This window comes from Callorhinchus milii, unplaced genomic scaffold (genome assembly GCF_018977255.1).
Source record: "Callorhinchus milii isolate IMCB2004 unplaced genomic scaffold, IMCB_Cmil_1.0 Scaffold16, whole genome shotgun sequence".
Taxonomy (NCBI): Eukaryota; Metazoa; Chordata; class Chondrichthyes; order Chimaeriformes; family Callorhinchidae; genus Callorhinchus; species Callorhinchus milii.
The window spans coordinates 11,452,897-11,480,466 of record NW_024704757.1 but is presented as its reverse complement, the minus strand read 5'-3'; the positions used below and the strand labels follow the sequence as shown (position 1 = coordinate 11,480,466).

General features: G+C 42.7%; 1 protein-coding gene and 1 non-coding gene across 2 annotated transcripts in view; both read left to right on the top strand.

The window, feature by feature from the left end:
• Positions 1-27,570, top strand: part of shisa9a (shisa family member 9a) — a 79,432-nt gene that overhangs the window by 43,009 nt on the left and 8,853 nt on the right. The window lies entirely within an intron of this gene.
• On the top strand, positions 25,616-25,687 carry trnae-cuc. The gene has a single exon. It is a non-coding gene; the product is annotated as a tRNA-Glu (tRNA).

Below are 27,570 nucleotides of genomic sequence, written 5' to 3'. Positions count from 1 at the left end.
TCAGGTTGGCTTATTTGTCTTCAGATCTGCATCGAAAATTCTGCGCTGTGTCACCACCACATGCTGCAAAATTTCTGGCCAGTATTGATTTCTACAAGTTACAAAAGTGAATTAATATGTCATCAGCTTCTCCAGTTTCAATGCCACTGAGACGAGCAAGGAATTCGAGTGTCTGATAATGTTGCTTCGATTGGTGTTTGCCTGGTCAATGTACTGATGGCTTCCAACTGGCCCTGCTCACACCATATCACATGGCGGGCAAGTGTTCAGTGATATCCAGTAATAGTAAGCCAACCATTCAGAGTACGGAATCTGTTGCAAATAATAAAGACACCATTTAAACGATGCATTTGACTAAAACGTTTCATGTTTCATTGAGAATATTTCCAATCTATATATAACTGAAAGGTATGTAATTCCTTTGCAGTTCCTACTATAAATAGTGAGCTGTGCCACACTGAGCTTGCAGAACTATTTCTTTAACCCTGTATTCTTAACTGCCAGTATTCCACTGTAAACAGTTCGGGGTCAAAATTGTTTTGGTCGTGGACTTGCAAAACAAATTTTTGACTACAGTGAATGAAGCAAACCCAGTTTACCACTTCACAAATAAAGTACAATTTAACAACCACAACAACTTGTATTTATATAACGCCCTACACGGTGGTTGGCGTCTCTGAGCGCTTAACAAGGCGGAGCCCAAGGCCGAGCCAGGGGGAGGGGGAAGGTGACCGTAGGCGCGGTTGAAGAGAAGGTCTTCAGGCGCGACCTGAAAATGGGGAAGGAGGGGGCGAGGCGAAGGGGTTCGAGGGAGGGAGTTCCAAATTTTGGGGGCATAGTGGCTGAAGGCACGGCTGCCGATGGTGGAGCAGAGGATTCGGGGACGGACCCAGTAGAGCGGAGGCAGCAGGTACTGCTGTGGAGAGAGGGGAGGTTGGAGAGATAGGGGGGTGCCAAGGAATGGAGGGATTTAAACACTAGAGTGAGGATGTTGAAGTCGATCTGCTCTGTGACAGGAGCCAGTGGAGTTTGAGGTACGAAGTTTGTTGTGAGTGAGAATGTGGGCGGCGGAATTTTGAATGAGCTGAATTTTGTGAATAGTGGAGGAAGGGAGACCAGTGAGGAGGGTGTTGGAGTAGTCCAGCCGAGAGGTGACAAAGACATAGACAAGGGTTTTGGCAGGAAATTTGTGCTCATCCGGGCCTTGATGTCTGTCAGACACGCTGACAGAACATCAGAGCACTGAGGGTCACAGCTGGAGGTGGAAAAGTAGAGTTGAGTGACATCCGCATATGTGTGGAAGTTAACCCCGGGTTTGCAGATGACATCACTGAGAGAGAGCATATAGATGACTAACATCAATGTTCAGATCATCACCACTTTAATGAAAGACGTGGAAGGAATAAGCTTTGGACCAAATGGACTTTTCTTCTCAATAATAATAATCCTTGCATGTCTATGTTTGACTCACACTCTTATAAATTGAAATCTGACCATTTTACTGGGTACAGATCCCATAACTTAGTCTTTCCCGAGTGTTTCTTCCTCAATTGCACATGGTTCTTCGCATGAAATGTTAAACTGACATCTCATCGGCCTGAACTGGTGGTTCAATCAGACACCAGCTGGTTTGGTCTTTCATCTTATTATTATTTATTACTGTTTGTGGAACTCTGCTGTCACAGGTTATTTGCCATGTTTTGCTAATGCAAAATAAGCCAGACTAGTGCATTCTGTGGCATTCTTTAAGATGTTTTGATGTGAAAAGGTGCTATAACAAATAGAAGTATGGTTATTATTTATTAGTTTGGGAATAGGTTTCAAAACCTTTCCCCTGTGTGAGACTGGAGAAGCCATGTGAAGAATCTGCTTGGTTTTATTAATCTGATTTATGTCATTTACAGCTACACAAGCATACTTGGATTTGAACAGCAAATTGCTAATTTAAAAATGTCAAAAATGCAGAAGTGAGTTCGGTCATGTCACAGACTAACGATTTCATAAAAGATATGAAAATTCTGCGATAGCAGGGGAAAATCTCACATTATTACAAGTGTCTGCCAAATCCTTTTAGACTTTTGGGGGTTGAAATTCTGGTAGCTGAGCGCAACGGAAACAAAGGCCTGAGTTTTATTTCTCTGAAAGTGCTTCATAACCAAAGCTAGATGTCCATTTGCCACATTTTTTTTAATAGCGCTGCTGTATTTCATTCACTATTTCATCGGGCATAATGTGGAAAGGTTAAGAGGAAATGTAGTCGTGTATGTTCAGGTTTAATCAAATCGCAGATACTGTGTTCTTGGTAATGGTTACTTCATGTAAATGTGTCAGATGCTGAGAAGGTCAGTATTAAATAGTCTCTTCTGATACACTATTTATAACCGATACCACATCCGCTTTGAACACAAAGGCACCAATTTCTCTGGTCTGAATGAATCTCCAACTCAAGCTTAGGAACGGGAGATAATGCGATCGCTCATTCAAACCTGGTAACTTAGAGGGAATCAATATTTTTTTGACTGAGTGTAACTTATTTCAAGATGATTTTTTTTTAAAATTGCACAATCCTTTTGAGTGCTTTCCTGCCCCTCTCCCGCTCCCACCAAAATGTCTCTTCAGTCCTCAGTGGCAGAATGTGATTGTTACAAATGGGCAGATGGTGGAGTGCAAACTCGTGCGGTGGTGACCCTTTCACTGTGAGTTCAAAATTAAGTGTTGTCCGTGGTTTTGACTTCCAAAGTACAAACCTCCCTTCAATGTGTCCAATTTCCCTGGAGAATGTTTGGTGGTGGAGATAAACAGTGGCGTTCTTCTGAGGCAGGGCTGGGGAACTTACCATTGAAGCTGCGCACACGCTCAGCATTGCAAATGACCACTGGCATGTGAGAGCCGAAAATTGGTATTGGTTGAAACGTAGAAACTGTTCCCTCGTGTTTATGAGCACAAAATGCATGAATAAGATTTGAGCGCACCTGCATTTATTATTTAAAACAGGATGCTGCCAACTTGCACCTACAAGCACATGCTCAACAAAGGGCAACAATTCACTTGTGTCTGCTGCTGTATATATGCTTTATGTATGTCGGACTGTCAACTCTTGTACCTGCCAGCTGTATAATGAGTCGTGCACGTCCTTTAGCAGAGGAACTACTATTTACGAATAGAGTAGTATTAGCTCTAAAAGAAGGGTTCATAACATCTTAGATGGGTGTGCTGCTCGTATAAAATCTGTGCCTTTCCCACACCTGTGAAGGACAACAACAACAACAACAACAAGATTCCATTTATAAAGCGCCTTTCACGTCAGGAGGACGTCCCAAGGCGCTGCACAGTTGGGTCATGACCCGAGCAGGGGGAAATGGTCAGGGTGAGGGGAGGGAGCGAGGAGGGGGGAAATGGTCAGGGTGAGGGGAGGGATGGGAGGGAGCGAGAAGGGGGAAGAGAGTCGAGAGGGGAGCTGAAGGCTGAAGGTCAAAGAGAAAGGTTTTGAGACCGGCCTTGAAGGAGGAGAGGGAGGAAGCGGCGAAGGCACTGGGGGATGGAGTTCCAGAGCCTGGGGGCTGAGAGGCTGAAGGCCCGACCACCAATGGTAGGGCGGTTGGGGCGGGGACATGGAGCAGACCGGAGCCGGAGGAACGGAGGGTACGGGCAGGTAGGTAGGTAGGGGGATAGTAGGTCGGAGAGGTAGGAGGGAGCGAGGCCGTGAATGGCCTTGTAGGTGAGGATGAGGATCTTGAAATCAATCCTCTGGGGGATGGGGAGCCAGTGGAGGCGAGCGAGGGTGGGAGTGATGTGGTCCCGAAGCCTGGTGCGGGACAGTACACGTGTAGTGAACAAATGCCTTACACTTCCTGCATAATTATGACACTGATATTAACTTTAGTATTCATAGATGTTGCCTCAGAGAAAACCATAGGCAGTGATTCTGCAGGAAGGTTTGTATAAAACATTTTCGGGATATCCTGTGAGTGACCTACTTTGCTTTTGCTTCTTGTCTCATTTTCATATGGCTGGCTCGATACAGGCAATCGAGAGCGTTGTAGCCAACTGCCCAAAAGGTGTCCCTGATCACCTATCCATGGCTAGTAAGACGGTTTTGCCCTAGAATGTAGAAAGAACGTAATTTCCGTCTTGATTTGGAAAGTTCTTTTTAATAACTGCAGAAATCCAGCTTCTAAATTAGGGATGAATTTAATCATTTTCCACAAATCTGTGCCATTGCACTTATCGCACCTCCGGAAGTACCTCCTACCCCTACTCTCCCTGTCCTCCACCCCTTCTGATTCCAACCCCCAACTCGAGTCCAAATCCCTGACTGTTCAGCGCCTTGGGACGTCTTCAACACGTGTAATTTGTTGTTGCTTTTGCCATCTTCAAATTTTAAGACAGATTTAAGACAGCACAGACACATTGTCCGGAATGGTCTTCTCCTGTGTCATGAATTTCTATGGTTCTATGGGGTTGCAGACTAAAACTAGGTGGAATTTCAGGCCTGAAGTACCTCCTGATCACAAGCGAGCTTCCATCCGTTGGGACTGATGCATTTGTTCACATACTATGGTGGAGGTTGTTTAAGGGGATAGTTCTGACTGAGTCACTTCAGCATAGAAAAGTAGTAGCTGGTAGTGCTCTTGCCTATAGGTCAGAAAGTTCTGACTTCAAGCCCGAGGTTGGGAATTTGAGCTCACAATCCTGGCTGACACTCCAATGCAGTGCTGGGGGGAGTACTGCATAGTTGGAGGTGCCGTTCTTCAGGTCAGATGGTAAACTGTGGTCTTGTCTGCCCGCTCGGGTGGACATTAAAAATTCCATGACACTGTTTCAGAAGAGCATTTCTCTGGGTATCCTGTCCAACAATGCCCCAGATAAACCAATCAATTACTTCATGGCAGGTTGCAGGTCAGTGCCGTGTGCAAATTGACTTCCATGTTTACCCCCCAAAATACGGTCCCTACACTTTAGAGCAATGCGAAGCACTTTTGAGATATCATAGGCGCTATGTTATGTGCATGGATTATAATTAATAAAACATTGGAAGGAGCCTAATTTGGTGGGAACAAAATTGTACGAAGCTTTTTCTCAGATGCTGCCTACTGTCTTGCGGCTGTAAGGAATATGTAACCAGGGTTACAAGCAGCATAAACAACCACTGTGCTTTAAAGCCTCTATTTATATGGTGATGTCTTTTGCAGAGGCAGGCTGCGGTGATGGTAAAAGTACAAGTACATCTCCTGATGATAATGCGATCTTAGCATGTCTAATGTTTACAGACGTCATTGAAAATGTTTCTGGGGTGTAGATGCAGTAAATCTCGCCAAAAAACATTAACCTGAGTGCTTAGCTGACGTTATAATGGAACAATGGTGTTCTAGTGCACAAAACCTCTCCGTGTGTTGCTGTAAGTTGTCATGTGCAGTGCAAATAAAAGTTGTTAATGTTGATATGGTATTGCATGAATCATCCTCTGAGATGACTACCATGTACAGGTACATTCAGACTCTAATGCGCACAGCGTATCAAGAGAAATACATCATTTAGAATTAGTAATATGGACCGCAACCTTGTACTGGAGCTGCTTTGAAGTCAATTTCAACAGACTAGAGCCGAAAGCTGCTGTGGTACAATAACTTTATACAACAGTAACTTTATCCCTCCTGCACCCCACATGTTCCCCACATGCACTAGCTGGTCATGTTCTCGACATGTGTAGTAGTCAACAACAACAACAAAATCATATTTGCATAGCACCTTTCACGTTGGGAGGACGTCCCAAGGCGCTGGACAGACAGAGTAATGGACCCAAGCTGGGGGTCGGGACTGGGCAGGTTGGAGGGCGGGGGGGAAGCAGGGAGATTGAAAGCACGGTCGAAGAGGAGGGTCTTGAGATGGCTCTTGAAGAAGGCGAGGGAGGGAGCGAGGCGGAGGGACTGCGGGATGGAGTTCCAGAAGGTGGTGGGGGGCGGGGGGCAGAGAGACAGAAGACCCGCCTTCTAGTCAATGAGTGATGCTCTTAAAAGAGACAAGGTCCGTGGAATTAATGAGGATTGTTGATGAAATAAGATCTGGATAAATAATGCAAATGAGACGGGGTTATAAGAATAAGTATAGACGTGAATGATCAAATGCTGTATGGAATATAGCTGTTATAGCACGCTTCATTATAACCCGGGCTCGCTTAAAACAAGATGGGTTGTGCACCCCAACAATCCCCTATTATAGTTTAGGCTGCAATATGGGACTGTCAGGGACCATAATTTGACATTGTTGTTTTCTTTAAGCTGTATTCATTGGAGCCACAACCATAGCACCACTCCTGAGGCAATGTCAAGCCAAAAAAAATATTCCTGTTCTTGTGTAAGATCAAAGAGATGGCACTATTTTGGTTTCTGTGGCTGTTCAGCTGATTTTTTGCATTGCACGTTGTATTTGCATGTAACAAAAAAAATCAACCAAACGGCAACAGAAACAAAAATCTGACTTTTTTAATCTGATTGTTTAAATGTAACAGTGGTAACGTGTGTAATGTGTACGAGTGTATAATGTGCTACGCTCTTTCCTCTCCCGCCACTCCCTTCACAGACCCCTCCAATCGGGTTTCCGTGCCGCCCACAGCACAGAAACAGCCCTGGTCAAAGTGCCAAATGACATTCTGTCCATCTGAACCAGGGCTCCCACTGCCTCCTCGTCCTCTCTGCTGCTTTCGACACCGTTAACCACTCTATCCTCATCCACCGCCACTCCTCTCACCTCAACCTTCATGGTCCTGTCCTGGAATGGTTGAGATCGTACCTCTCACACTGTCTCTGCTTCTCCACAAACGGCTTCTCCTTTAGCCCCCGCACCGTCTTGTGCGGCGTTCCTCAGGGCTCTGTCCTTGGTCCCCTCCTCTTCAACATCTATATGCTCCCTCTTGGTGACATCATCCGCAGACATGGGGTCGACTTCCACACGTATGCGGATGACACCCAACTCTACCTCTCTGCCTCTGCCTTTGACTCCAGGACCCACTGCTGTCCTGACAGAATGTCTATCAGACATCAAGTCCTGGATGAGAGCGAACTTTCTTCAGTTGAACGTCAACAAGACCGCAGTTCTCCTGGTTGGCTTCCGTCAGTGCCTCCTCACCTCAGGCACTGACAGCATCACCATCCATGGTTGCACACTCCACCTTACTATGCCAGTCCGGAACCTCGGGGTCTTGTTTGACCCTCAACTATCCTTTCTACCCCACATTTGCGCCATGACCTTCCCCCACCTCCGCAACATCACCGGGCACTAACACTGTCTCACACCGCAGGACGCCGAAACCCTCATACACGCTTTCATTACATCGAGGCTCAATTATGCAAACTCTCTGCTTGTCGGCCTCCCCAACTGCTCCCTCCACAGGCTGCAGATCATCCAGAACTCTGCAGCCCGTGACCTCTCCCACATCAGGCTCCACGACCCCATCACCCCCATCCTCGCCCGATTCCACTGGCTTCCCTTCACACAGAGGATACAGTTCAAGATCCTGGTCCTCACTTTCAAAGCCTTGCTCCCAACTACCTCTGTGACCTCCTGACCCCCGACCATCCTGCTCGTTCCCTCCTCTCAGCGGGCTCCGGCGTGCTTCATGACCCCCGCCTCGCTCGCCACTATTGGTGGGCGGCCTTCTACCACTGCCCCCACCCTCTGGAACTCCATCCCGCAGTCCCGCCACCTCACCACCTTCACGACCCATCTCAAGACCCTCTTCTTCGACTGTGCTTTCGATCTCCCTGCTTCCCCCCCTGCCCTCCACCCTCCCCGACCCCTGAACCCCAGCTCGGGTCCATAACTCTGTCTGTCCAGCGACTTGGGACGTCCTCCCGACGTGAAAGGTGCTATACAAATGCAACTTTGTTGTTGTTGTTGAGTGGAGATTTGCCTTTAGTAATGATACTACATGATAGCATTGAGTGATTGCTTGAGTAATTTTCCTGTAAACAACTCACATTGACAATCTAATAATGTTCTGGTCTCTGAAAAGAATTTTTTTTATATAACACGGGCAAGTGATTCATTTTACACATTCCAAATTAATATTTTGTGCTCTATATCATCATTTTGCATGTGTTCCTGGGGTAACCTTGAGAATAAAAAAACATTCTGTGCAATGCAATGAATTTGTTTGCATGTCAAATGGTGCTTTGCAATATCCCATGGAGGTAACTATCTGGTAATATTACGGAGTGCCTGGGAAATTACAACAACACTTATATAGTGCCCTCCACGCAGGTTAGCGTCTCAGAGCTCTTAACAGTGGCGGAGCCTGACTCCAAGCCAGAGTGAGGGGGGAGGTGGGTGTAAGCACGGTTGAAGAGGAAAGTTTTCAGGCGGGACTTGAAAGAGGGGAGAGAGGGGGCAAGGCGGAGGGATTGAGGTAGAATGTTCCAGAGTTTTGGGGTGTAGTGGCTGAAAGCATGACCTCCGATGGTGGGGCAGAGGGTACGAGGGACGGGCAGGAGGCCGGTGCCAGGCAAGTGGAGGCGCCAGGTGGCGGATTGGGGAGTGAGGAGGTCAGAGAGGTAGGGAGGGGACTCAGAGTGAAGGGATTTGAACACAAGTGTGAGGATCTTGAAGTCGAGCAGGAACAGTGAATTACCATTCAGTGTTCATGTGTGAGGACTGAAGGAGGACGCACCAGCAAGAGACTGGAGGAGAGGGTAATATTAATAATAATAAAAATAATCCTTGCATTTGATATAGCGCTTTTCACGTCGGGAGGACATCCCACAGACGAAAGTGCTTCACAGAACACACTGTAAAGTGAATTGACTGTATATTTTTTTGTGGGCAAACGCGGCAGCCAATTGCGCACAGCAATGTCCCACAAACAGTCGTAGATTGAAAATGACCAATTTATTATAGTTTTTGGTTTTGGAGGGATTATTATTAGGCTCTGTGTGGAGTAAGGAAACTTGCCCAAGGTTTCGCCCTCTGCCTGGAATTGAACTCAGGTCTCTCGCTTGCAAAGCGAGTGCTCTAACCACTGAGCTACAGGATCCTGTTCAAGGTGAAGAGAAATGATATTGGGTTCCATGATTAGCCTGCAATGGGAGGGTGAATCCTACATTAGTGTAATTTGAAAAAAGGGTAACCTCTTATTGCTGGATGCTGCGTTTCACCCACAAAATATACAGTCAATACACTTTACGGTGTATCCTGTGAAGCGCTTTGAGATGGCTCAAAGACGTGACAAGGCGTCATATCAAATGAAAGGATTATTATTATAATAACAGGACCCAAAGTCGTGAAGTGACACATTGTTTGATATTTTAAGGACACATTCCCAGTCCTAACTGTGGATGGCACTTTTCCTGCCGCAGCAGCTTGATGAACAGCTCAGGATAAATAGCTCATAGAGACCTTTAAACACAAGCAAACCATTTTTGTCTGTTGCCCCAGGAGTTGGTGTAGAAGCGTGGTATTGAGTGCCTGCAGCTGGGTAGTGTTAACTGCCCTTTGAGATTATTTGGTGTTTTCTTTTCCCCAGTGAGCTTTAATAAACGTTACAGGCTGTCCTTGCTCAGGCTTCTCAGGGACGCTTTGAAATTGGAGGTTATTCCTCCAACTTTGCTTGTCAAGGTTGTCCACCCAGTTTGTCCAGCAGCGGTCACAGTGCACAGCATGTAGGTGCACTGAGGTTTCCAACCTCACGTTGCGCTCAGCTGAAACCTCCCGCTGTGCTCTCCTCACCAGTCAAGCCGGTCTACGATTCATGGCAGAGTTTTGATGTCCTCCGTAATTGTTTCTGCAGTTTTCGCTGTCATTCCCCACTGAAAAGCATGAATTTTAAATAACCTGCCTGTATTAGCAATTCATGGGAAAACTTGCTGTCGCTGAGCAAGTAACCTGCAGCACTAGCATTGCAGGTCCAGACATTTTCTCAGTGGGCCATTTAATCTGTAATTTTAGAGGCAAAGCCTGGCAAACTTCTCCATCTTTTAAGAAGATCCAACTTATTCATCATTAAAGTTCAATGAGAATTGTTTTAAACTGGGTTTGACTAATATATATGTATTATTCAACAGGAAATCCCTTTAAGGTCTTATTGAGGTCTCACTTTCCTCACTGCTGCATTCATGTGAAATGCCCTTCAAATCAACCTGAATTGAGTGATTAAACTTGCTGCTAAAGCACGCAAGACACTTCCAAATATTTTGTCCCGTGACGTGCAGCATTTGGTAATCCCCACCAGTGCCAGCACCCGGTCTCGTTTAGCCGCTAGTGTTTAGTGTTGTTGAGAAGAAATGCGGATCTGCTGTTTGCATGTTATTGTCCTCATGTACATGAGGGAGAAGGGAATAGAGGGTTATGGCAAGAGGTTAGGGAGGAGGAATTAGGGGTGATGGAGGCTCATGTGGAGTATAAACACTGGCATGGGCTAGTTGACCAAATGGTCTGGGTGCTACACTGCGTGAAGGTGGCTACATAAATACAAGTTGTTTTTGTTGTTGGCCATTTTCTGTGCTGTTGAATCTCATTTTTTTCAAAGCTTATTCAACAATGCCAGAACTTGCCACAAGGCAATGTTGTTTCTCGGATATGTTTAACCATTTACTTTGTTAAAAAACATTTTTATTTTTGCAGAAATGAAAGATTTTTTTTATTATTTCATTCCAGAGTTTTATTATCACCGTTCCAGAATCAGTTCAGTTCCAAGGTGTCCACAATATCTGTGGTCCATTTTTTCCTATGTCATCATATATTATGATGAAGATACAAATCCCCTTTGACACCGGGTTAGGCTTGAAGTAACACTTTTTGTTGTTTTGTTGTGAGGGATCAATTTAAGTGCTGTAATATAGTTTTATTTGTTTCTTGATATGATCTGTATCAATGTACACATTCTGATAACGATGCTGAAATATCTGAAAATTCTTGTAACTTTGCATAATCCCTCCAAAACAAAAAACAATAATAAATTGGTCACTTTCACTCCACGACTGTTTGTGGGACATTGCTGTGCGCAATTGGCTGCCGCGTTCGCCCACAAATATACAGTCAATTCACTTTACAGTATATTCTGTGAAGCGCTTTGGGACGTCTAGAAGACGTGAAAAGCACTATATCAAATGTAAGGATTATTATTATTGCAACCAAATTAGCCTTATTATCTTCAAAAACAACTGCAATTTCCACGCATACGTGGAACGCTCAATCTGGTTTAAACACTTTTAAGTATAGTGATGGGCTTCTGCATGAGGCAGACACCCATCTGACCGAACAAAAAAAAAACATATTGAAAGATTTTTTTCAGAGTCAATACTGGAGGTTTCCGACCAGTTTTGTTGAATAACAGTACCTCAAATCAGATTGTATGATGCGAGTGTACTATTAGCATGTATTATGGGAACGAAGGCTGAAGCCTATCCTTTTTTTGTTGTTTCAATAGAATTAAAGTAACTCTGGAAGAGCTGTCACTGAGAGACTCATAGCTTAGCATCTCAGTTGCTGCTTCTTTACCGTTTCTAACGTGTTTGTACAGGTCTTGAAAGGACTCAGCTCTTCCTTTGGGTTTCATTAAAGGAAGATTGCACTGAAAATATTTGTTCTGCTCTGCCACTATTGTAATTTTAACATTTTTTTTTCATTTAACTTCACCTAGGAGATTTTTCTTTTTCTTTTTAAAAAAAAATCCCTGTTCGTCTTGCATTTCTGCAGGAAATCGAATCTCAAAGTCTCTTCGCTTCCCCTCCCTAACCCAAATAGCAAAGGCCTGGCAGACTTGAGTTACGAGGAGCATAGGAAAATGCAATATGTATTTCAGAGATGCTGTTGGCATAGAAACCTTGTTTAAAAATATGAGTTCTTGATGCATTTTGTAGCTTGACAGCCAATGCATATGTAATGCTTGAGATTTGGTTCAGGTTTTATTTTGCTGTGCAGTGTAAGTGAAAACCATAATTTTCCGATGGGCTGCTAACCCAATTGCAAAAATAAAGCTTTGATAGTGAACCTGATCCAATGCCATTGTGGAGTTTGAACATTACGGTCATTTTGGCAAGTTTGTATTTTGACTGGCAAAACCATATTTGTGGCAGAAGCAGATGTGTTTCAGCATTACAAATCTCACTGTAAGTTTCCAGAGAGCAATTGCAGCACAGAGCAATGTTCAAGGTGATTGATATACAATATGTTCATCAACCCAAATATGTCTTGGGTTAACGATCCCTTGGGACTATTCAAAAAGGAAAGGGAGTTTCTCCAGGTGTCCTGGCCAATGCAAATTTTGATGATGAGGCATTATATCAAATGCAAGATAATTATTATTATCACCTGATCCCACAAAATTTAGAAGCTAATTCATCAGATGTCTGTCTTTACAGCTGGAAGGACCTTGCTTGATGTTCTTGAGGCCCAAGTCCAATGCTGCCAGCCAACCCTACTTGTTCACAACTATTCAATCCAGGGTCTCGTGTAAGGAGTTATGTTAGAGTTCTAAACGACATTAAGTGTAAGCCAGATTGTTCCCTCCTTCCAGTGATTTTCCCTTAACCCGAAATGATCGAACATTATAGATTTTGGTAGCTGTTTTTCCACAGACGTCTTAGTGAAAGCATCAATTGTAACCCAACTCCAAGTCTAATGTACGAGAAACAAGTCTTTTTAATTTTAGATGAATTTTCGGAAGCGTGTTAAGCTCTCTCTGAATTTAATGGAATTAAACTATTATTCATTCCCATGGTGTTATATTTCTAGGCCATTCGCATTCAAGTAAGTTATTTTTTGCTCTTGCACATAACAGGGAGACCTACTAACCTGGATCTAGTTGGCCAAATAAGCCACAGAGAGGATGGGACGGTAGTTTGTGATATTGGTCAGGGCAAAGACCAGCCTTAACTCTGAAACCCATTTTCTGCAGGTCTCAACCGAAAAGGTTTCCAATTTAAGACTGTAATGACGAATTTGCCAAAGTCTGGACACTCTGAAATGCTGCAATCTAAAGTAAATGTAAACCCTGATAGAATTGTACAACCCCTTTGAATCCAGACAATGATGGGAGGTGCATCCCATGGGAATTCCGTTCCAACCCACACTGTTTCAAGAGTATCGCAATATTTGTTCCATTTGCTTCCACGGGGGAAGGATTTCGGGTGTCCTGCTGTTTTAGGCTCTTTGATCCACCAGATTTACAAAAGAAATCCTCTGAAATGCTTCACTGTGTTTGTTTTGGATTCTGCTGTCTTCCTCCTGCAGAAGTATTTCAAATCTTCCACTGCAGTGGTCTAGCCCTCATTATGTGGGTCAGCAAAATGATGTGCTTAAGTGACTTAGAAATCTAATACGAAGAGGAATAATGATGGTTTCTAGTGAACATTGTAGCTGCGTGTGGGTGGCTGAGTGGGTTGGAAGGAGGGGGAAAAAAATGAAATGTAACTTTTTTTTCATTTGATGCTGCAGGAACACACCAGCCAGGTAAACAGGCACACATAAGGGAATTTAAGAGCACATGCCTTTTGAGGTAATTTGTATATTTAAGGCATCACTATGAACGCAATCGATTTGATTTGATGTAAAGATTGCCAATTTGTGAGATAGTTTAAACTAGCAGGGGACAGAAATCTTTCCAGACACAAAGCTGCATCCGATTTGAAAGTGAAATACAATGAGCATTTTCTTTTAGATGAAATCTGAAACTGCGATGGGAATCCTAGTTTCTCTGAGTTTAACCTCTGAATTAATCTTGAGTCCTCCAAATGTATCCTTTTGATTTGAAAAAAACTATTGTGCATATGTACAAGTTGCAGCATTTACCTGTGCAACATGCACGATTAACACCACGGATTCCGTTGCTGGAACATATCAACAATGAAGGTCAAATACTTAGCATTTCATTCATTATTTAGACCTTGCACATGTGGATGAGACTGATCTACCCCACACCAATTGTGGGTCAATGTCCAAGACAGCTTGGATCAGGAGTAACAAAATACACAGTCACAACACTTTGCTCCAGCCTGCTTCACGTCCCCCGCCTCGCTCGCCCCACCATTGGCGGGTGGGCCTTCCGCCGCTCTGCCCCCATCTTCTGGAACTCCATCCTGCAGTCCCTCCGCCTCGCCCTGTCCCTTGCCTCCTTGAAGACCCATCTCAAGACCCTCCTCTTCAACCATGCTTTCTACCATCTTGCTTCCCCTTCTGACCTCCACCCTCCCCAATCCCAACCCCCAGCTTGGGTCCGAAACACTGACTATCCAGAGCCTTGGGACGTCCTCCCGACATGAAAGGCGCTTTACAAATGTAATTTTGTTGTTGTTGTTTGCAGTATATCCTATCAAGCGCTTTAAGATGTTCTTCCGATATAAAAGGATTATTCTTTGCAGCCTGGAAGCACAGTGAAGGCTCCACTCCCTTGTTTGTTGGGGTTTGCTGTCTTTTGGGTTTGAGAGAATCTGGATTTTGTCATTCAGATAAGATGTTAAACCAAGGTCTCATCTGCCTGTTCAGATAGTGTTAAAGATCCCATGGCACCATTTGACAAGAGAAGGGAGTTTCTTCCGGTGTCTTGACCAGCAACCCCCAGATAAAATTGGTCATTCTTTTCATGGTGTTGATGGGACAATATCTTACGCACATTGGCTGCTGTGATCACCTACTTTACAGTAAATCCTGTGAAGTGTTTGAGATATATCTCGGTGATGTGATAAGGTGCTGTAACAAATACAAGGATTATTATTATCATTATTATCTTGAAATGTAGCTGAGCATTTGGTGCACTAGCCAAGCTAATGCGTTTTTGTGATGGACTGTGTAATGGACAAGAAGAAAACAGCCATTACAAGGGAATAACAACTTAATAGTAAGGTCTGTATGAACCCTTCCTATGTATCTCTTTTAATTGCAAATATATTTGGAAATCAAGCCCTGACCAAGATATGCAAATTCAAATCACGTATGGAAACCTTAGGTCGTGGATTTTAACTATGATAGGAATGAATTGGAACCAGTTTGTTGAACAGAGATTTTTCTTTTGAAATAATTACAGGTTCAAGTGAATTGTGAATAATTGACAGAAGCAGCAATGCTGGGATTTGGTCCCTGTTGGTTATTCATCCTACAGGATGGCATAAAACTGTAATAATAAATAATAGATCATTTAAGTGATGCAATTAAAAATAGCAACACGTGCCTCTTTATTTCCAATAAGCTTTAGCATTGCAATGCACTTTCAAATAGCAAGTAATATGATACTCAGCTAGGAAAAGTAGTAAGCAGTGAGGAAGGTAGTAGCAGACTGCAAATAGACATAGACTGGTAAAATGGGCAGACACGTGGCAGATGAAGTTTAATGCGGAGAAATGCGAAGTGATGCATTTTTGGAGAAAGAATGAGGAGAGGCAATATAAGCTGATGGTACAATCTTAAAGGGGGTGAAGGACTGAGAAACCTGGGGGTTCATGCCAGTAAATCTTTGAAGGTGGCAGGACAGGTAGATAAAGCAGTTTAAAAAAAAGCATACGGGATACTACGCTTTATAAATAGGGGCATAGAATACAAAAGTCAGGAAGTTATGATAAACCTTTATAAAACACTGGTTAGACCACAGCTACAATACTGTGTTCAGTTCTGGGCATTACACTTTAGGAAGGATGTCAAGACATTTAGGAGGGTGAAAAGGAGGTTTATCAGGATGGTACCAGGAATGAGGGACTTCAGTTATCAGGAGAGGATCGAGAAGCTGGGATTATTCTCCTTGGAGCAGGGAGGGTTAACAGGAGATTTAATAGAAGTTTTCGAAATTATGAGGGGATTCGATAGGGTGAACAAGGAGAAACTATTTCCACCGGTGGGTGGGTCGTAACCCAAGGACACCGATTTAAAATAGTTGTTAAAAGAAACGGAAGGGAGGTAAGGAGAATTTTTTTCACACAGCGAATTTTTCGGATCTGGAATGCATTGCCTGAGAGGGTGGTGGAAGCCGATTTGATAAGAACTTTTAAGAGCGAAGTAGATAATTATTTGGGGAGGACAAGTTTGCAGGGCTATGGGGAGAGCGAGGGAGTGGGATTGATTTGGATAGCTCTTTTCAAAGAGCCAGTACAGACACAATGGGCCGAATGGCCTCCTTCTGTGCTGTTTAATTCTATGATTTAATGGCATTACCCTTTATTATTATAGCATTACAGGTAGATCAATTTGGTTGAAATGTTCCTAGTCTTTTAGGTTATTAAGAAATGGGAGTGTTAGTGAAAAAAATGGATTGCCGTGCAGCTATCCGAAGCCATTGTATGGTATACCTTGCCTCTTCTTTGATAGTAGCCAAGATGTAACCTAACTATAAACCCAAACAATATAACCTCTATCCCACGTTGTGGACATTGTGGGATAGAGACTAAGTTCATATTTTTAAAAAATATTTGTAGTAGTAAAATTGATGCACTGTGCGATTATAAGATCCCAATTACGAATTTGCAAATAAATCAGTCATACTTAATATTATGCAGCCGTCTGCAGCATGAATACACAAGAGCATGATAGAATTTTAAATTTTGTAAACGGACTTTCTAACTTGCAAGCTCAAACATGCCGGTCCTTTCAGTTTGATGACTAATATATTATGCCGACCAGAACAAGCTTTATCTGCTATCATCAAACTCTCTGATGTGCATGATTCCTAAATAATAGGCTGTGTCGACACCTTAGATATTGCCTTGATCTCCAAAATGTTAAGAGTAGACTAAAAGTTTGTGGAAAAATCATATTCAACTCGTAAGACCTGAGCATGAGATGGACAGGCAACTTTCCTAGTTAACGGGAAGTGATTATTTTTAATCACTGCATCATTCTATCGTGTGAACAGGAACTCTAACATCATCCTTAATGGTACGACAGCCACTCTGCCATTTGAGCATTAATTACTTTGCGACATTCAATGACATGAAGTTATAAATGCTAATTGAACATACAATGTGGACCCTCTTCTTTACAAATGAATCCAGTGAAACAGTTCCCATTGGCTGTTGTAATAAATCAAATCACATTGTGCCTTCAGAAAAATATCTAGAATTCCCATTGAATATTTAGCGTAGGTAAGATAATTTATTTAATATGAATTAACAAGTGACTAAGACACTATTGGTAGAGCTGTAAGCAATTCAAATCTACTTAGTCATTAGGCTTGGCATTTAATTCCAAGCGCCCATCATATTTGGATGAGGTTACAGTGCTGCATTAGTATGCTACATTAGTGCCACCAGACTGTGATAAATGTTTGTTGTTCAGCACAAGTTTCAACATTTCATGATTATTGAGGTACTTTCAGCCTCCCTCCTTCACTTAGACTATTCTGGATCCAACATCTTGAAAATCTACCATTGAAGAATAACAGAGATACAACAACAACAGCAAGATTACATTTGTATAGCGCCTTTCACGTCGGGAGGATGTGATACTTAAGATACTTAGGGGTATGGGGCAAAGATGAGGCATTGGGGATTAAAATCTTGGCACATCTCCCAGTTTTAGATCTTGTGAGACGTGCCAAGATCGGAAACTGATAGAATAGCTTTGATGGCTGAATGGCCTTCTCCTGTTCCTATTCTCCTATTCATAGGGTTGGCACTTCACAAAATAGCTTGTATCATAGCACTAATGAGCTGTATTAGATTTTAGATCGGTGGTTGTGTTTGTTTAAGATGAGTACCTTTTAGCCAAATGTAGGGGAATAACGTTGGCTTTTATGTCTGAGAAGCATAGTTGCACATTGTGATTCCTTGTAATGCAGACAATGTCTTCAAACTATGTCAGACGTACAGAACAAATGTTCCCTGGTCATTCTGGCCTGTAACTCATTCATTCAAATTGTGATAGTATCAATTGCAGTATACGCAATAGAGATGTTCCAAGATTTTCATTCCCAATGCCCTATCCTTGCCCCATACCCTTAAGCATAGCAATCGGCTATATCCCTTCACTTAGAACACACAAGAAAGTTATCTGCAACCAAGCTGATGGTACCAGCGCTGAGCATGCCAGGAAACAAGTAGGGCGTGATAATCACTCTGACTTGTATTAGGCTTGTGTCTAAGAATTGTCATAAAAAATACTCCATCAGAAATAACGTAGTCAGTGTCATAAAATCCTTTGAGTTCTTAAGTTATTACTTCGATAATGTTTGGGTGTCAGTGGAGTACAGGCAGTAACCTAATCAAATCTAATCAAAGGGCTCAGCTGAAGCACATCAACCCTTTGAACTTCACTCACACGGTTTATGATGTTGTCTGAACTCAAGAGAGTGGATTACTGTCTTCAGAGGCGGTCGCTCAATATCTCCCAGGGCTGTAATAACACTGTATTTCATTGACCAGTATGGAATGCTTTAAGTAAGCTTTTTGTCATTGTGCGTTGAGACCAAGATCCCAAATATACATTTTAAACCCAAAAATTGTTTTATTCAGGTTAGACACTAAAAGACACATTAGGAAATGTACATATTCTATGAGAAGGATGTGGGTGGGAGGTGGAGAGAGGGGGTTGAAAAAAGTAAAAACATGATGGGAACCTTCATGTTTCACTGTCACTGCAAGATGGTCTTCAGGTTGGGTTTGGGGATGTGTGAAAAATGGGTAATTCAATGAAAGAAAGTACCTATAGAATTTCAAAACTGATCAATTTGATTCACGTAAAATCCCAAGGGATCAGAGAGGATTTGTTCTGGTGACCTGTACGGATTGTGCCAAGCTGTTAGAAGAAACAGACCGTGATAAAGCTGAAGTTTAAACATGACATGAGTGAATTATTCTGTATGCATTTACTGGGATGTCTGTTGCACTTCAGTGAAGCAACTGCCTAACCAGCTTCTGTTCCACATTGAGTCAGACCGCACAGTGTTTCACCACGTAATGATAAATGAGAGTTTCCTGGCATGCTCAGCGCTGGTACCATCAGCTTGGTTGCAGATAACTTTCTTGTGCGTTCTAAGTGAAGGGATATAGCCGATTGCTATGCTTAAGGGTATGGGGCAAGGATAGGGCATTGGGAATGAAAATCTTGGTACATCTCTATTGGACAGCAAATGGGCCACTCTCTGGGAGTCCTGTAGCTCAGTGGTTAGAGCACTCGCTTTGCAAGTGAGAGACCTGAGTTCAATTCCAGGCAGAGGGCGAAACCTTGGGCAAGTTTCCTTACTCCACACAGAGCCTAATAATAATCCCTCCAAAACCAAAAACAATAATAAATTGGTCGTTTTCAATCCACGACTGTTTGTGGGACATTGCTGTGCGCAATTGGCTGCCGCGTTCGCCCAAAAATATACAGTCAATTCACTTTACAGTGTGTTCTGTGAAGCGCTTTGGGACGTCCTCCCGACGTGAAAAGCGCTATATCAAATGCAAGGATTATTATTATTATTATTATTATCACCCATCAGGAAAGGCTTCAGTTTGAGACAAAAGAATGAGCTGAAACTTGTGTGTGAGAGAGAGAGAGAAAAAGAGAGACATTCGCATCACTCTATCATCAGGACCGTGTTTCATCTTATTTCTAATTCAAACCAATTTGCCTTTTCTTTGGCTGAATTGGGAATTGCTTCATTTCCTGTTTGAATGATTCAATGGTCAGTTTTTAATCCACGAGATTCAATGACTGAATATGAGGAATTTGTTCTAAATTGGCTCAGTTGATAGCACTCTCAACTCCGAGTCAGGAGGTTGTGGGTTCAAGCCTCCTCCAGTTTGCTTATTCAGCTGGACGCTGAAGATCCCATTTCCCTTCAAAAAGAGAAGGAAATTTCTCCTGACCAACAATCCACCAGATAAAATTGGTTATTCAATTCATGGCTATTTGTGGGACAATTGGCTGCTTCGATTGCCTACAAATCCACAGTCACTAAAAGTCATAGTGAAATCCTAGTGAAAAGCGCTTTGAGACAGCTCAATAATAATAATAATAATCCTTGCGTTTGATATAGCGCTTTACACATCTTCTAGACATCTCAAAGCGCTTCACAAAATAGACTGTAAAGTGAATTGACTGTATATTTGTGGGCGAAACACGGCAGCCAATTGCACACAGCAGCGTCCCACAAACAGTCGTGGATTGAAGTGACCGATTTATTATTGTTTTTTTCTTGAGGGATTATTATCAGGCGTGTGGAGTAAAGAAACTTGCCCAAGGTTTCGCCCTGCCGGGAATCGAACCCAGGTTTCTTGCTTGTGAGGCGAGTGCTGTAACTACTGAGCTACAGGAATGAGGTGCATATCAAATCCAAGGATAATTATTATTATAAATTCTGCTTTGGCATCTTCTGCTCATAATCACATGCTGTGTTGCTGCTAACCTTGTTTTTTTTACAAAACACCTCTCAACACCCACATTCTTCTGTTTCATTATTAAAAAAAAGTTAATTTCCTTCCCTTAATCTTTTATTCAAATGATCTTCCTTTTTAACATATATTCTTAGCTTAATTTCTAAAGCCCAAAGCCATCTTGGTTTGCGATTTTTACTTTAAATCCTTATTTTAGCTGTTAGCCTGGTTTATTTGGTAGGGAGACTCATGTCAGAGTCAGAAGGTTGTGAGTTAAAACCTCCGATTAGACCTATGAGTCAAGGCTGACACTATAGTACAATGGTGGGGTGATGCTGCATTGTCAGAAGTGCTGTCCTTCAGATGAGACATTAAACCTATTAAGACGTTAAGACAACTGGCTTCTGCGTTCCAATAAATTGCCAGATGATCGAAATCCACCTTAGCCTTAACCATGAGCATAACTACAACTTACAATGTCTAGCTGCAAAATGACACGTTATGCGCAATCAACATTTGTTGGCAAATGAATTGTGTATTTGGCAAACTCCAACAGATATTAAAATGTTATTAAGCTCTAAATGGCTAGTATTTCCGAACTGCTTTACCTTTAATGTGAATCATTAGTGTCCACGAGAGCTTTAAGTGAGCATAAAAAGTGAAATGCTTAAGTGAGTCAACTGTTGATTTCAGATTCTGGAGCAAGTGTTACTGTGCTTGAGGTTTTCTGAGTACTGTAGTTAAAGGGGAACAGTCTTGTTGGTGCAAATCTTTTACTCTCATGCACGTCTCCTGTGTTCTTTAATTACATTGCTCCACTCGTTAAATGCATTGTGCCACACAGCTTTCACCGGCCAACAAGCTACATCTTTAACCTGCCTGTTAGGAGATGTACAAGATTTGATGTGCTTGACTTCAGTTTTTCCTCTTGCCTCCACTCTCTGCCGAGTGGATATGGCCGGGATGAACGTGTTTTAGCAATCTGCGGCACAGGTTATTGCAGCACACTTACCCCTTACGCAAAGGTGCTTTCTGAAAAATATTCGGCTAACATTCAGTTGAAGTGCAACTCTGCAGAGATCGAAGCATAATGTGCAATGAGGAAGGCCCATTCATCATGCCCTTACCTTTCAGCAGACGATGTACAATTTCCTGTCATGGACTCTACCCAACTTGTTCAATCTTCTGATGGGGGTGATTAACTACAAGTGAAGCTCCTGAGAAGATAAAGCTTTGTGAAATTGTTCTCTGATCCCAAAGGGTTTTGTAAGCAAACCGCACGGTATCAATCTAACATTGTAATCTATGCTGTCGAACTGACCAGTTTCATCCATTCCACAATTGTCATTTCCACGGTCCCACCAGGAAACAAACCATAGCGTTCCACACAATATTTAATAATTTGTGGCTGTGCCTATCTAGACAGTCTTCAATCCCTGATATTTCATTGAATTCATGCTCTGCTGATATTAAATAGGGAGATGCTCACACAGCACAATCCACCGACCTGCTTTTCCAGTCCACCTGTACTTTGTCCTTTATTCTTGGTCTCTCTGGAGAGCAGTTAGTAAATGGGAGCTTTATTTTAGTCAGGACTCCAATTTGCTTGACAAAGGTTAACCTTGCAGGGCTCAATTTGAACCATTGGACATGCTATTTAACGTCAGCAGAGTCTGCAAGCTTCCTGTTCACCACGTTACTTTGCTTCAATTCAAAGCTTTACGGAAAATTCTCTGGCACATCAGGCTCAAACCAGACCTTGTGAGTGTTAAGAGTTGGGACAAAAACAAAACCAAGGACAAAGGACAAGTACAAGTAAAAATAACTAATATAAAAGTCAAGGTGGAGTACAAAAAAAGAGTGGTGGAAAGCAACAAGGAGAACCTTAACAAAATGCAAAATACTGCAGATGCTAGAAATCTGAAAAAAAAACAGAACACTCAGCGGGTCAGGCAGCATCTATGGAGAAAAGAAAGTGAGTCAATGTTTCGGGTCCATGACCCTTCGTCAGAACTGGGGCGTGTTGGGAGGGAAAACATGCCCCAGTTCTGACGAAGGGTCGTGGACCTGAAACGTTGACTCACTTTCCTTTCTCCATTGATTCTGCCTGACCCGCTGAGTGTTCCCGGGAGAACCCTAAAATGTTTTTCAGGTTCGCTAACAGCGGGGAGATGGTGAAATTCAGAATAGAACCACTGACCGATGAAAATGGTTAACGCTAACTGAAGAATAAGCCAACTTGCTCAATACTGACCCCTCTTCGTACTGTTTAAATGCTATTCCTTCCTTCCAGAGAGGTTGAGATAGGCTCCTTGGGGAAGAGCTGATCAGCAGCTAGAGTCATTACTATTGTTGGTGGAGCAGGGAATACAGCCGATTAGGTCGGCTCTTATGTTAGTTTGGGGCTTGGCACTGCCCAGAATCTCACTCGACTGTCTTTGGGAGTCCAGAGGGAATTTTGCAGAGTGTAGTCATTAGTAGAAAGAAATGAAAAGGAAAAGGAAACAGGTAGTAGGATTGTCTGAAATCCAGCTAACTGATACGGCACATCTGCTATAATCAGGGGGGAACATTAGGAGGGCAATGAATTCTACTTGTCATGTGTGCCCCAGTTTTACTCTTCCGTTGCTGGATAATTGGAGGTAAAAGTGAAATTGATTCTGCCTTTTTTGTGTGTTTCTTATTAATCTTAACATGTCAGCCATTCGGGTGATACATTGATTTTGTACAGAGTGTATGTATGTTGGTGCCAACTAGCAATTTACTACTGGTCTATAATAGGCTCATGCCTTACCAGCTATTAGCTATTACATCAATGATCTCACATCCCCATGTTACAACTGTTTAAGATGACTTGAGTTTAACTCGAGCTCAATTTTGTAGCACTGCTTGAAAAGAGAAGGGAGTTTCGCCCAGTGTTCCGGCGAACAAATCTCCCAGATAAAATTGGTCACTTCATGCAGTTTGTAGGAAATAGCTGTGTGCAAATTGGCTGTTGTGTTTGCTTAGAAATAGGCAGTCATGTAAATTTTACACTAAAATCCTATAAAAAAAGGCTTTTGAGACGTCTTGACAACGTGCTACGGTGCTGTATCAAATGGAAGGATTATTATTAGAATTACTATGGATTTAAAAAAAACACAAAGTCTGACTTTAAAAACATCAGTAACATTCGGGTAGATATTTATGTAACAAGAACAGTGAGTCAACAATGAATCAGATACTCAGAACATGGTGATTAAATGACGTAGAGCACTCGTAAGCTTAGAAAGATGTTTGAATACATCAGTGAAAACAAAACCTCTCAAGATAAGACTTCTCAATAATTTAATTGTGCTTCAGTGTCTGTTTCTGCCGATTTCAGAAATTCAGCCTCTGACAGCCACTGATTTCTTTCTACACGTTAAACCTGGTCTGACCCGCAGGAGAAAGGGGGGGTTACGTTACAAGAAAGGGTACAGCAAGCCGTTCGCACAGGAAACAAAACTATTTTTAACAGGAGCGATCAGTCACCAATTTAAATACGAATTCAATTGTAACATCTGCATCTTATTATTTATTTGGGGGTTAACAGCGCTGACACGACGAGCGCGTCATTGATCTGCGTAGAAAGTCTGGCATTTAGATAGGATTACCCATTGTTGTGTGGTACATTGTCATTCAAATCTTTCATTGTTTTATATAGCTTCTGACACACCAAGGCACATGTCCTGAGGAGGAACAGCTGCCAACAGTGCAGGGAGTGCACACATTATGGATACAACAGAGTCATGTCCCTAGCAAATGGCTTTTTAAAAAAATTGCACCGTTTAATTGATCACAGGATATGACATGGCATGGAAAAACTGGAGATGGTTCCCCTATAAATTGGTGCAGTTTTACAACTTGAGCCAACCGGCATAATTTGCAAGATGAAAGAAAAACAGAAGTCGCTGGGAACACTCAGCAGGTCAGGCCGCATCTATGGAGAGAGGAAAGTGAGTCAACGTTTCAGGTCGATAACCTTTCATCAGAACTGTTTAATTTCAGATTTCCAGCATCTGAGGTATTATGTCTTTTATTTTGCAAGCTGTGCGGTCTCCCTCCAGTCCTCCCTCCCATTCTTTCTTTTTCTCCGTGTCTCTCTCTGGTCTGTTAATTGATTATTGAAACTAAATAACCCACTAACTGAAGCAAATGCACACATTGTAGCTTCGAATGGTTCGGTTGCCTTGGAGCACCACACTCCAGCAGATATGGTGCCCAATTTGTGGGATGTGATACGCTAACCAATCTGTAAGTGTGCAAAGAAGGAATCTCACATGCTCTTAATTATACAACTAATTAATTAAAGGATTACAGTTAATTCTTTAATCCTTGCCATTGGTTGCTAATTACATAACTAAGGGCACCTGTTATCCCATTTTACAAATATGGTTAGCCCATCCCAAAAAAGTAACTCCCCCTCCCCCATCATTTTAATTGCTTTAAAAGGCAATTGTTTAAATAATCGTAATCATAGTAATGTTTGCATTTGTTAGAGTGCTTCACCACCTCGCCGAGACCTCTGAAACACCTTGCAGGACGATACTGTTAAGTGGAGTGACTGTGTATTTGGAGGCAATTGATCCTAGGAGGCAAGAAAGTCTATTGTTTTGTTATCCGAGGCTGGCTCTTTCTCCAGTTACCTGTTACCTGTCTTACTGTGGACTCTGGAGAATGCTTTGTGACTTACTGTGGTGCAATGACACCTTCTGGATTCTTAAAAACTGCAAGATGATTCGACAGCAAGCGCATTAGATTTGAGTAGCGAGGGAAGCAATGCTACCAGCTGGAAGACAGGTAGGGATGTTCTGTGGTGTTAACCGATGAGCTTGGAATCTAAATACATGCTGTTGATTGAAGCTTTAGAGGTTCTCCCTCAAACAGGTCAAATACATTAGACAGAGATTTGTGCACACAACAGTTGTTGGGCATGTTTCTTCAGCGCTGAGTTGACGGGTTGAATAAATTTAGCATTTAGTGATGAGCCTAGAGTTTGATAGCGGAAGATTTTTTAACCAACATTCAAACAACGTCTGCGTGCTGACATGTTTGTAATGGTTACTCCACGGAAACAGGAAATTTATGGCCATACTCTGAGCGAGGGCCATAAGACGCCTTGATATTAAATAAGACCACCGACTGCAGCTTCCTCGTAATGATCAATGTTTGGTGAATTATCTATGTGTGCCCACCGTTCTACCATCGGTGGGCCTGTATATTTTGTGGGCGAAAGAAGTATAATAAATAATAAAATAATATTATAAAATATAAAATAATAATAAAATGGTAATATAAAATAATATTTTATTATTTTGTGGAGTCCTGTAGCTCAGTGGTTAGAGCACTCGCCTCTCAAGCGAGAGACCTGGGTTCGATTCCCGACAGGGCGAAACCTTGGGCAAGTTTCCTTCCTCCACACACATGCCTAATAATAATCCCTCAAGAAAAAAAAGCAATAATAAATTGGTCACTTCATAGCCATGATTGAATGGCGGGGCAGGCGCGAAGGGCCGAATGGCCTACTCCTGCTCCTACACGTTATGTTAATCCACGGCTGTTTGTGGGACACAGCTGTGCGCAATTGGCTGATTTTTTAAACATATTATAAAGTGCATGGCCCGGAAACAGAGAGCTGCTAATGGGATCTCCTTTATTCTTTTATCCGTGGATATTAAGTACAGTCCTGAACAATCTTCCTGGTATCCTTTGACGCTAACCAGTGCACAAAATTGTAGGTGCATCATGCTGATAAAATATTAATGAGAATATTTCCTAGTTCCACCTAGTTGTTTCCATGACGCCAGCAAACTGCATCATTTCACGTTGATGCACACTTTACTGAAGTAGTAGAGCTCAGAGCTCAGGAAACGCTGGGAGCTGTGTTTAGGGAGGAGGCTGGTCAAGAGGAACCAGCTGCTCAATGTAATAAATCTCGGGTGGTAGCTTCCTGTGTGGTGAGATGGGAAGCAATCTCGGTCTATCCTTTTGTTAGTCCTTTAACTCCATGGATCGCATCAGTGGGAGCTGGTACCAAGTTTTTTTCTCCTAACGCAAGACATTCCTGGGGGCGATCTGCCAGTTTTCTTCCAAGGATCTTTAACATGTCTGTATCAATGGCACCGCTATGTGGGTTTAGCTGGTCAAACTCCAGCAGTACCCCAAACTCACATTCTGGGGGTCGCCAAACCTTGGCTCTTGCCAACCTGCGCCTAATACTCTCCGGAATTAGGTAAGCAGGTAATGAGTCCCTCCAGAGAGAGAGAGAGAGAAGAGTGCATTCCATTCCATTGCTACCATCAATCTCCGGGATTTCTACGTGTAGGTGGGGTGCATGGAATTCGCAGGTTGGTTTGAATACTCTTAAGCAACGGTGATGGGTTTCCGCACAGCTGAGCCCCCCCAAATCTTTTGTTTATGCATGCTACGTGATGCGTATCTGACTTTCTCCTGCCCTGCAGGCCTTTCTGAAATCCTCATTGCACCACAAGTTGGACAATATAGGAACCCAGCGTTATAATATGGAAGGGAGGAATGACAGGTCACAACCGCTATACTGTGTGTACTATGTAGTAGAGTTATAGTGCTGCAATGAAATGAGGGCTGAACGGTCTAGCCGTCCTCGCAGGTAAAATCGCGGGTGTGGAGGGGGGTAAATGTGGTTAAAAATAGGTTGAATTTGCAGTGTGCTCGACGACTTCATAATGGCTTTGCCATTCTCATGCTGACTCCCACTCAATAGACTAAGCTGCCATAGGGTCGGAGGTGTTGCTGACCAATTATTCAACATTTTCTGGAACTTGGATGAAAAAAAGGCAAGCGGGGACATTTTTTCTCAAAGTTTTATAGCTTTACTATAATGTTTGTGCGTGTGGGAGCAGTCTTTGCCTGTAGAACTGCAGGGCAGTAACTACAAAATGATCAAGTCATCAACAGCATCCTAAAAAAGATGCTGACGTATCCAGTTTCGTTTTGAAGGAATTTATCAATACACCATCAACTTTTGCAAGTCTGTTCTGCACTAATTTGCTGGTGTACTGATCTATGACCAAAACGTTCTTTAGGTTCGCTTTTGAGGCCCATGAAATTAAACCTACGCCCTCTCGTTCTAAGCTCACAGACAAAGTCAAGCAGGTGGCGTACTAACCTTCGCTAGATCGCTCAACGTTTTCAGGATGTGAATCATCACCCTTTCCACAATATTCTTTTTTCTGATTTTTTTCAAAAAGAATAGCAGCTTCACTGTGTTCGGGAACACGGATTCGACCAAGTGCCA